Source organism: Alligator sinensis, unplaced genomic scaffold (assembly GCF_000455745.1).
Source record: "Alligator sinensis unplaced genomic scaffold, ASM45574v1 scaffold1851_1, whole genome shotgun sequence".
NCBI classification, from domain to species: domain Eukaryota; kingdom Metazoa; phylum Chordata; order Crocodylia; family Alligatoridae; genus Alligator; species Alligator sinensis.
In genome coordinates this window covers 173,962-183,368 of record NW_005842964.1, presented here as the reverse complement: position 1 = coordinate 183,368, position 9,407 = coordinate 173,962, and positions in this window count along the sequence as shown.

Below are 9,407 nucleotides of genomic sequence, written 5' to 3'. Positions count from 1 at the left end.
GGGGGATTTCTACAGCTCTGAGGTTAATTCCTGGCAGCCGCGCTCGCAGCTCCCACGTGAGCGGCCAGGGAGCTCTCGATCTGGAGCCTGGTCTGTCTCAAAGACAACAGGCAGAACTGGAGCAGCCCTGACATTTCCTCCCCCCACCCCCCTTTTTCTTCTGGGCAGCCGAAACCTGTTGTTTGCATCTTGCTTTTCTGCAGCACGCCCACGGAGCCTGGCTCCTTGGGTATTTCTGTAACCAGCTGCTGACATTCTCTCTCGCAGCAGGATAAATCCAGAAATCCCCAAATGAAGCTCACGTCCTGGATCAAGTGCCCACATGTCCTGATTACCAAATCGGGTTCTGCTCCCTGAAACCTGCTCCCCTGCATATACCCACATTATAATACGCCCCCGCACAGCAGATACAGATGCTTGATTTCATTAGGCAGATAGCTGGTGCGGTACTTTGCACTGCAGAGCTGCCCCCTGCTTTGCTTTAGGAATGTGGGTTTTTAATTCCCACCATTGTCCATTCTTTACCCAGCAAGGTTGGGATCTGTCTGTCACTGGAAGTTTCCATCATCGCCTATGGATGGGCTGGGGTGACTGCCTGAGACCGGGGTTGGATTAGCTGACCCCCGAGGTCCCTTACAGACCGGTTTTCCTATGATCCTGCCAGAGAGAGGTGATTCAGCTATGCCCACTTTTTTTGCAGGCAGTTATTGGTCCCGAGGGAATGGAAGGTTCTGTTGCTATGACAACGACGGTTTAACTACAAGAGAAAAGTGAAAAGAAAGATTTTCACCATAAACAGCCTCTCTTCAGGGAGATAGCACAGGCTCTAAACAAAGGCTCCAGAAATACCTGCTGGAGGGTTTCCATCTCCCCTCCCAGTCTCAAATAGTCTGTCTTCCACGGCACACGCCTGTAAAGCTTGTGTCTCCCTGGTGGCAGCCTTGTGGCAGCAGCAGGTCATGAGGCTGGAATAAGAGCCCTTGAAGGGGCTGCAGGTTCGCCTCTCATCTGTGAATGCCCCAAGGTAAGCTCCAGAGTGCCAGTGCCTCACTGAGCGGCACCTCCGAACCCAGTTGTGGCACTGTGGGACGCCTGCAGCTGCCTTCCCGACAGGCCTAGCTCAGAGCGCGCTTCTGACGGCCCTGTGGGGAGCAGTGCTGCCAGCCTGCAGGTTGCCCCCAGTAAGGTCACTGCTCCCTGTGTAGTGCGCAGGTTTGTTATTATCCTGAAATAGAATAGTTTTCTGATAAGCATACTGTTAGGTTTACAATAATTTAGATTATTAAGAAGTATTAGCTTTTGTGGTGGGAGAAACCTCCCTAAGGTTCGTTGTTTAGCTGTAATTTGATTGACAGACAACGCGGGTAAAGAAAGACAGCTGTTTATTTGCTCGAGCAAAGACCATAAAGCCAGCAAAAGGCAAAATGCCCCCCCCTAAGGGTGAGGTGATCTTTTATACTTATTACAACAAGGCAAGACTTCATGGTTAACAAAAAAAAGCAATACTTGGGCGGTGCTTTTCAAATCTTTGTAACAGCATATTTCTATTAAGCTGAATTAGCACTTTTTAAAGCTAAAAGTTAAGTAACAGTAACATTATAATATGTTAGCAAAACCTTACACAGTAGTAGATACTTCTCAAGGACACAACCAGTGCACTCAGAACAATGGTTTCCCTGTCTTATCTTACTTCTTGCTGTAGCTGATTTTTCAGCACACAGACACAGAGATACTTGCTGCTTTTAACTCAGAAAATGCTTAATACAGTTAAAATGATTACTTGACACAAGCAAAGGCTTAGCTATCAATCTGCCTTGTGGTCAGCTGCATTGCTAGGCCACAGGTCATGCCTTGTATTCAGCTGTAAAGCTAATACTTCCTAATAATCTAAATTATTGTAAACCTAACAGTATGCTTATCAGAAAACTGTTCTATTTCAGGGTAATAACAAACCTGCGCACTACACTGCGGCCGATTGCTGACTGGGGGGGTCCCACTGTGATCAGACAGAGCTCGGAAGTGCCAGCAGCACTTCTCGGGGCGGGGGGGGATCAGTGCTCCGCCTGCCCCCCTGCCCATTGCCTAAGCTGAGAATGCTCACTCTCGGTGGGGCACAAGCGCTTTCAGGGGGTGCACATGCACCCCTGCGTACCCCCTACACGCCACCTATGCTCTGGTGCTATTATGGGAGAGGACCTCTGCCACCCCCTTCATACTATCAAGCATTGAAATACATGGCAAGTTTGTAAACCCTCAAAGTTCAACCAGTTGTTTATCCTGTTGCAGGTGATAGTGCTGCTTAATCCACTGCACTCCCTTCTATCAATGTCCTTGTTTCCTGCAGCCAGTGCCATATGGAAAGAAGCACTGGAGGCTGGTCACTGCAGGGCAATCAAGGAAAGGGTTTCTGGCTTTTGACTTAAAACCAACAAACACACAGACTAGTTTCCCCAAACTTTTTTTAAGTTCCTTTGAGTGGGGCTTTCAATGGAATTGATGTTATTTTCACACACACTGCTGTAAATAAAAGCCAGTGTTGCTTCCTGTCTTTGCTGGCCACAGGTTCCCTCTTTGCACGTACAACCACCTCACAAACTGCTTCTGAAAAATGCCTGGGGCTGAAAAAAATGTGGGAACATAGCCTGTATGAAACGTTATTTGTGTTCAGTTATTGCATGTTGATTTCTGTTCAAAAGTAAGCTGCGATTCAGCTAAACCTGGTCACAAGGAAAACAATTCTAGGAAGTTACGAGGCACTCAGTAGCCTGAAATGTTTGGGAAATAAAAAGCCTCAACATCAGAATCTGGACTCAGAGATAGCTTTGTAACTCTCTTTAAAAGTGCTTCTACTTTGCTGGCTGTAGCGTCAGCCCCTTTGAACACAAACACTTTTTCCTACTGCCCTCCTTTTCCTTTTGCCATTGTAGGAAGTTTTAGTTTTATGTAGGATTCCCTGCTTAAATGAACTCTCTGAAATAGCAAGGTCCCTGTTTCATTAATAAATATCCTGTGAAAGTACTGATATTTGTTTCCATCTATGTTGATTGTAAGTGTCTTTATCTCTGCATCCCACTGGAGGCAGAATTCATCAGACCAGGATTCCAAAAATCACCTTGGTGGGATTTATCGGGCTCCAGTCCCACACATTCAATTATACCTTGGAGCTGTTGTGGTTTTGAATGAGGGCTTTTGCATCTAACTGTTCAGTATGATTCTCATTTTGATTGGTGGGAAAAGGAAAGACAGCTAATTGTTGGGAAATTTTGTGCCTAATTTTTATCCAGATAATTCTGTCATCATGCACTCTTTTGTAAAAGAGCTACATTTTGACATTGTTGTTGAGAGTCTGGTTCGGTTCTTTGCTGAGAATGGCCACAGGCTTTGATCTATACGCAACTCTGCTTCCCTGATGTATCCTTTTCAGATGGACTTGGACAGGGGAGAGGGAAATGAAGTATTTCAAATCGTTGAGCATAAAGTAATTTTAATTAGTCTAGAGCAGTGATTATCAACCTTTTTTCATTTGCAGACCCCTAAAAAAAATCAAATGGAGGTGTGGACCTCTTTGGAAATTTCAAATTTCAAATGGACCCCTTTGAATTGTAAGTGTGGGTATTTACATACTCTTAATTGATCATAGTCACCTTTCATGGACCCCTTAGACATAGTCTGCGGACCCCCAAGCGTCCATGGACCACAGGTTTAAAACCACTGCTTTAGAGCAGTGGCTTGCAGGCAATACATTTCCTGTGAGGTCCTCCAACATTGTTCTAAACCACAGGAAATTAAAAAGTTAAAAATAGCTCGATAGTTGAGTAAAGCATGATGTTCCCTGCAGCATACTGCTCAGCGTTATTACCCATTGACCAGAAGTGGTTGGGAACCATTGGTACAGAACAACAAGAAGTGTAGGCCACATTTTAGTGCTTATTTTTCCTAGGGCTAATTTGGGGCATGTCCAGATGAGTGCCAATGTGCAGGTATTCCCCGTGCTGCTACTTTGCAGTGCGGGAGGGGGAGGTGGGGTTGACCCTGGGAGATATCGGGGTCAAAAATCCCCCACCAAAAAAAAAGCAGGGTGGCACATGTGGAGGCAGCACACACTGCTTAAAACTGGAGCCTGGCCAGTCGGAGCTACATTCTAGCTGCTGGCCAGGCTCCCTGCTGCAGAAGTGCTAGCTGCAGCTCTCAGAGGCCCCCACGCCCCCCAGCACAGTTGCTGGCCCCAACATCCCCTACCCCACGCAGGGTAACTTGCCGTGTGCCAGAGCGTGTGTGACATGGGCGTTCCCTGGGGACAAACAGCAGCGGCACAAGGTGTCTACTTTCCTTTGTCTACTCTAGTTAGCTGTGTCCCTCTACATATATATGTGCATAAAAATTGAGTGTTTAACAGGAGAAACTATCACTTTAAATTACAATACTGTCTCATAATTCCATTAACTGTGATTCCTTGGGCAATGTTTTGGCTTAAAGAAGCTTCATCCATGATGCTAAAGAAATCCTGCTGGATTGTAAGCTTACTGTTTCTTCATGCTATTCTGTGTCTCTCTTCTCTTTGACCAATTGCTGTTGTCAGTTGCTTGCAGCTATGCACAGGCCAAGCTGTGATGAGTGCTGTGGGGCTGAAAGTTCGAAACAGAACATGTTTGCACAAAGGAGAAGTGTACGTCAGGTCAGCAAAGACATTTTTTGCCATGAGCAGGGGAACAGTGCCAGTACCTGGCAGCACTGCTCCATGAGAGTCTGGAGGGCGAGGAGACTATTTAGATCCATGCTGCAAAGCAATGCATACAAAACTGACTGAGCAAGAAGCCTGGGGGCCAGGTACCCAGAAGGGCATGAACGGATGTTACATTTGCTTTGGGAGAAACTGTTTTCTCTCAAGACAACATGCAGTATTTATCCATATCCAGTGACCCGGGTCAAAGCCTAAAAATCCATGTAGGATAAAAAGTATTAACTCTTTCTCCCAGAATACCGTGGAGGGTGTCTCAGTAGGTACTCCAGGCATCCCACAATGCACTGCTTCCACCCTAATCCCTGCCGCTCTTTGACTTGGGGTGGCCACTCTAGCCTTGGTGGCAGGACTCTATTTCTTGGATGTGACAGGGCACAGGTGGCCTCATCCACTTATTAGTTTCTCTGCATGGTGACTCACAAGCCAGTCACTTGCCATCTGCTTCAGGTCAGCATCAGAGCCTGCACCCACCTGAACAACTGGAAACATCTACCCACCAGGGACATCCATCCATTGGGGACATCCTTGGACTCATCCACTGCTGCTGAGCAAAGTAATTTCCACTCATCCATCACCCCCCTGCTCAATCCATCCTCCTTCAACTATAGCCCCTCTATCCATATCCAATGTCACATGCAAGCACAGCACCAACTAGAGCAGGGAGGAGGTAGTGGATCTCATTGCTATTTGGGGAGATGTGGAGAACCAGCAGGCACTCTGTTTAAGCCACCAAAACCAGGCGATCTTTGCATGGAAATAGTGGTCTGCAGACATGACTGTGACTAGGCCCCGTGTTTTTCCAAGTGCAAGGTATTGAGGCAGCGATGCAGTCCTCACAGATGACCACAGCAATGACCCAAGGCATGAAGCATGTCAAGGATTCCCAGGCTTTCTCAGACAGTGGTGTGGGCTTGGAAATGGACTTGAGTTTAGACAGCAAATGGTCAGAATCCTTCAGCCATCCCCTGTCCACAGCATCCTGGTCAGGCTTATTACTCTGGGTCAGCATTCCAGAGTGAAAAGGCTTGCAGCCAATTCTTGGCCTTCTGAGCTCCCCATTGGTGGCTAAGCTGCCCTCCTTCCAGTCACAGGGATTCAGCGCATGAGAGGACCCAACATGTGCCAGGCCCCAAAACGTGTCTGTGAACAGCAAGTGGCAGCCCACAGCGCAGCCAGGTTAGGGATAGGCTGGGGATTGCTAAAGAATGATCAAGGCAGTGGAATGCTCCCTGTGGAACTGCATGGCCTCCCTTGGGAACACCTTTCCCTTTAACAGTGATTGAAAACCACTTGAGATAATGGCTTAACACCTCAAGCAGCCTGCCACCTTTTCTCAGCAATAGCTGGCACACAGTTACAGAGACCCTCTCTGCTCTACCTGGCTTCATGCCTAGACATCAAGATAAGGCACCAGGCATTGAACTGAGGAATATAGCAGCTTGACCAACCCCCACTCTGGCCCTTTTCTCTCCCACCTAGGTGGCTGCTGGTCACTTGGTCACTGCTATTGAGGAAACCTGTGGTTTACCTAATTCCCCACCATACCCACTCCAGCTTGGGACTCTGGATACACCAGGAAAGTCCTGTTGGCACAACTCTCCATCCTGTGGCTCCCCTTCATCCCAAGCAAGCATGCAAACAGAGAGAGAATAAAGCAAGTGGCTTTTAAACTGTCAGAGCAGTCACTTGGTCAGTGCAACCCACAATGGTTGTGCAAGTCCCCCAGACAAGTCACTTAAAGCATCTATGGCCATGCAGCACAGCAAGCACAGTTTGTATGTTTGCACAGCCAGGGCAGGGTGACTAGGGCAGCTGCCCAGCGCATCGACTTGGGGGGTGGTAGAAAAAAACAACTGCTGCCATAACCTCACCTTCATGCTGATGGTATGGCAGCAACCGGAAGTTGCTGCTGCCCCAGTGCATGGCAGCTATCCTGGACACCCGGCTGCATTGTTATTTCTCTGTGTTTGCAGGTTCTTGTCAAAGCTGCCATCAGCCACAGACCCTGTTGTCAGTTGCTGTGGTTGCCAGGTGGCAGCGTCTATGAGGAGTGGGGAGGGTGAATGACTGCCCCAACAGTCATTGAAGCTTCTCCTAGTCCTTCTGCTCATCAAACACAGTTTGTACAGTCATGGGCTATTTCACAGCTGCAGGTGTTGGTATGCAGCAAAGGCCAAACTGCAGTCCTCTGAAAGGCAGACTCCTAAGTATATCAACTTTTACATCAAGGCGTGTCAGACAAGACAGCAAGGCTGGAAGCAGAGGGAGCTGGAGCACAACGGTTGTAGTGTGGGTCTGGAAGCAGACCCCATTACACCATTAAGCTAGAGCCAGGTCTATGATGATTTTGGTCATGTCCTATAAACTGATAGTGGCTGGTTACATACGCCATTAAATGTTCCTTGACATTCCAGGGCAGGGCCCTACACTAAAATAAGCCATTGTAGCACACCCTCCCTTTCCACAAGTCAAAGTAATCTGGGACTATCATTTCTTGCAGTAACAGTAAAGCAAAACTGTTTGGGCTGCCTTGTGTAACAACAACCAACTCCTGCTTCCACAGTGGGATCAACTGGATCAGGGTTACATCACCTAGGAAGAAGATGTCCTGGGTTGCAGACAACACAAGAGCTGTTAGGTGTCCCACCACCATCAGGTACTTATGACAGCAGGACACATGCCACCAATGCCAGCATACTTTCTTCACCCTTCTCCTCGCCAAGTGGCCAGGTCAGTCCCAGGGAACCCATGGAGCATTGAGTCCTGTGGCCCTTGCTATACCCCTGCAATGTAAGGCTGTGCCTGCCTAACCCCCCCTTCCCCCCCCTCCGCCCCCCATTGTTTTGAGTGCAAGGAGAGCTGAGGGGACAGTGAATTTACCATGTTGAGAGTCAACAGGTTAGCTTGGCTGAAAGGCCTTGCAAGTTGCAACTTTGGTTGGGGAGTTCTTCATGCTTTCAGGGCAGCAGTGAGCAAAACAATGAATTCTTGTTTTTATGCTCTCCTTTCAGACCAGACACCTGTAAATGGAAGTGACAGTAACTTGGCACCTGATAAACTCTCAAGGACTTAGACAGAGACCCGGGTCCAGAGTGTGGCCAGAGAGAGGGGGGCAGCGGCCCACACAAAGATGGACATGTGGGGATCCCTGGTGCCAGTCCTGGGTCATAGAGTCTAGAGAGTGGTGGGATGAAGTGCAGATATACCATCACCAGTGAATGACGGTCAGGCTTGGAATCAAGCAGTCCTAGCATGGTGCCATGTGGCTTCCCAAGTAGCATGCAGAAGTGTAGGCCTGCTACACAACATCTCTGAGTAGACAGAGGCATTGATTGAGTCCAGAAGGGTTGAGTGGAGTCCATGGAGTACCTTGCGTCTGTACTTGTGCTCAAGAGCATCCTTGGTGCTCTTTGCATCAATCCCTAATATAACAGTTTAGCTGGACTGTCCGGGGTCCCTGAGGACACATGTTGCCACCTGGCTTCATGTTCCCATAGGACTCCCCCACAGCTGAGGTAGGTATAAGCACCCATCAGCTGTCAGCCATGCTTACCCCACAGCTGGAATCAATGTCCAGCACTGGCAGAGAGCATTTGGATACCACCTCACACAGTGACAGGCATCACTGCCACCCAGGAATGCACCATATGCTTGCCCTGTGGCCATACCACATCCTCACTGTGCTCACATTCATGGGGCAGCAGTAATGGGTGCTGAGACCTTGATAAGTTGCTGGGTTTTGTAACAGGGGGAAAGGCCCCTGTTATTTTAAGATGGAGGGATAGCAGGCTTTATTCTGATGGGGCAGCTGATCTTAAGCCAGTTACTGAGTAAGCCAGGGGTGTCCAACCTTTTTGAATGTGGGGCCGGATCATGAACTTTTTATCACCCAGTGGGCCAGCGAGCTACACTCAAAGACCTCACAGGAAGCGGTATCACATCAGGAAGTGATGTCATGTGACCTTTGACACCAATGAAGTTGTAGGAAGTGACAATGAAATGGGTCTAACCGGTTCAAAACTCTCCCTCTATAGCATCCACCTCTGCCACTGTTCGGGACAGGATACTGAGCTAGATGGACCATTGGGATGACCAAGCATGGCACTTTTTATGCTCTTATGTTCTTTGGATGAGCTTCCAAAATAGGGCTGAGACTTGCAAAAAGGGGTAGATAGGCATGTTACAAAGTTGTCATAAAAGAGTTGGAGCCCTCTAAATCCCATTCATTTTAATGGAAGTTGGCCTATTGACTCAGCTTTGAAAATCTCAGCCCACGGTGCCAACCAAATAAGTAAAAATATATTTTGCATTTCTATGCAGTGCATCTATGTGGGGCTCTCCAAGCATTTTACAAACATTAAATGATCCCTGCTTTTCAGAAGAAATGTGGTGGTGAGGACATTCTGGGAACACCTCTCACTCTCTGTGTGAGATCTGCTTCTACTGTCCTTGGACCACCCTAGAAGGGCCCTCACTACCTCATTTCCAGTTCAGAGCAGGTAAAAGTGTAAGTGGGTAGGAAGGGCTTATTTTTTGGCAGCAGGTTTGAGTGGCTTGAAGCTAGTGAAGAGATACCCACAATTAGTCACTGACCAGAGTGGGAACACAGTTGTCCTCACTTACTAACATGGCTCCAAGGCCCTATCCTGTCTCTGCCTACATGTTG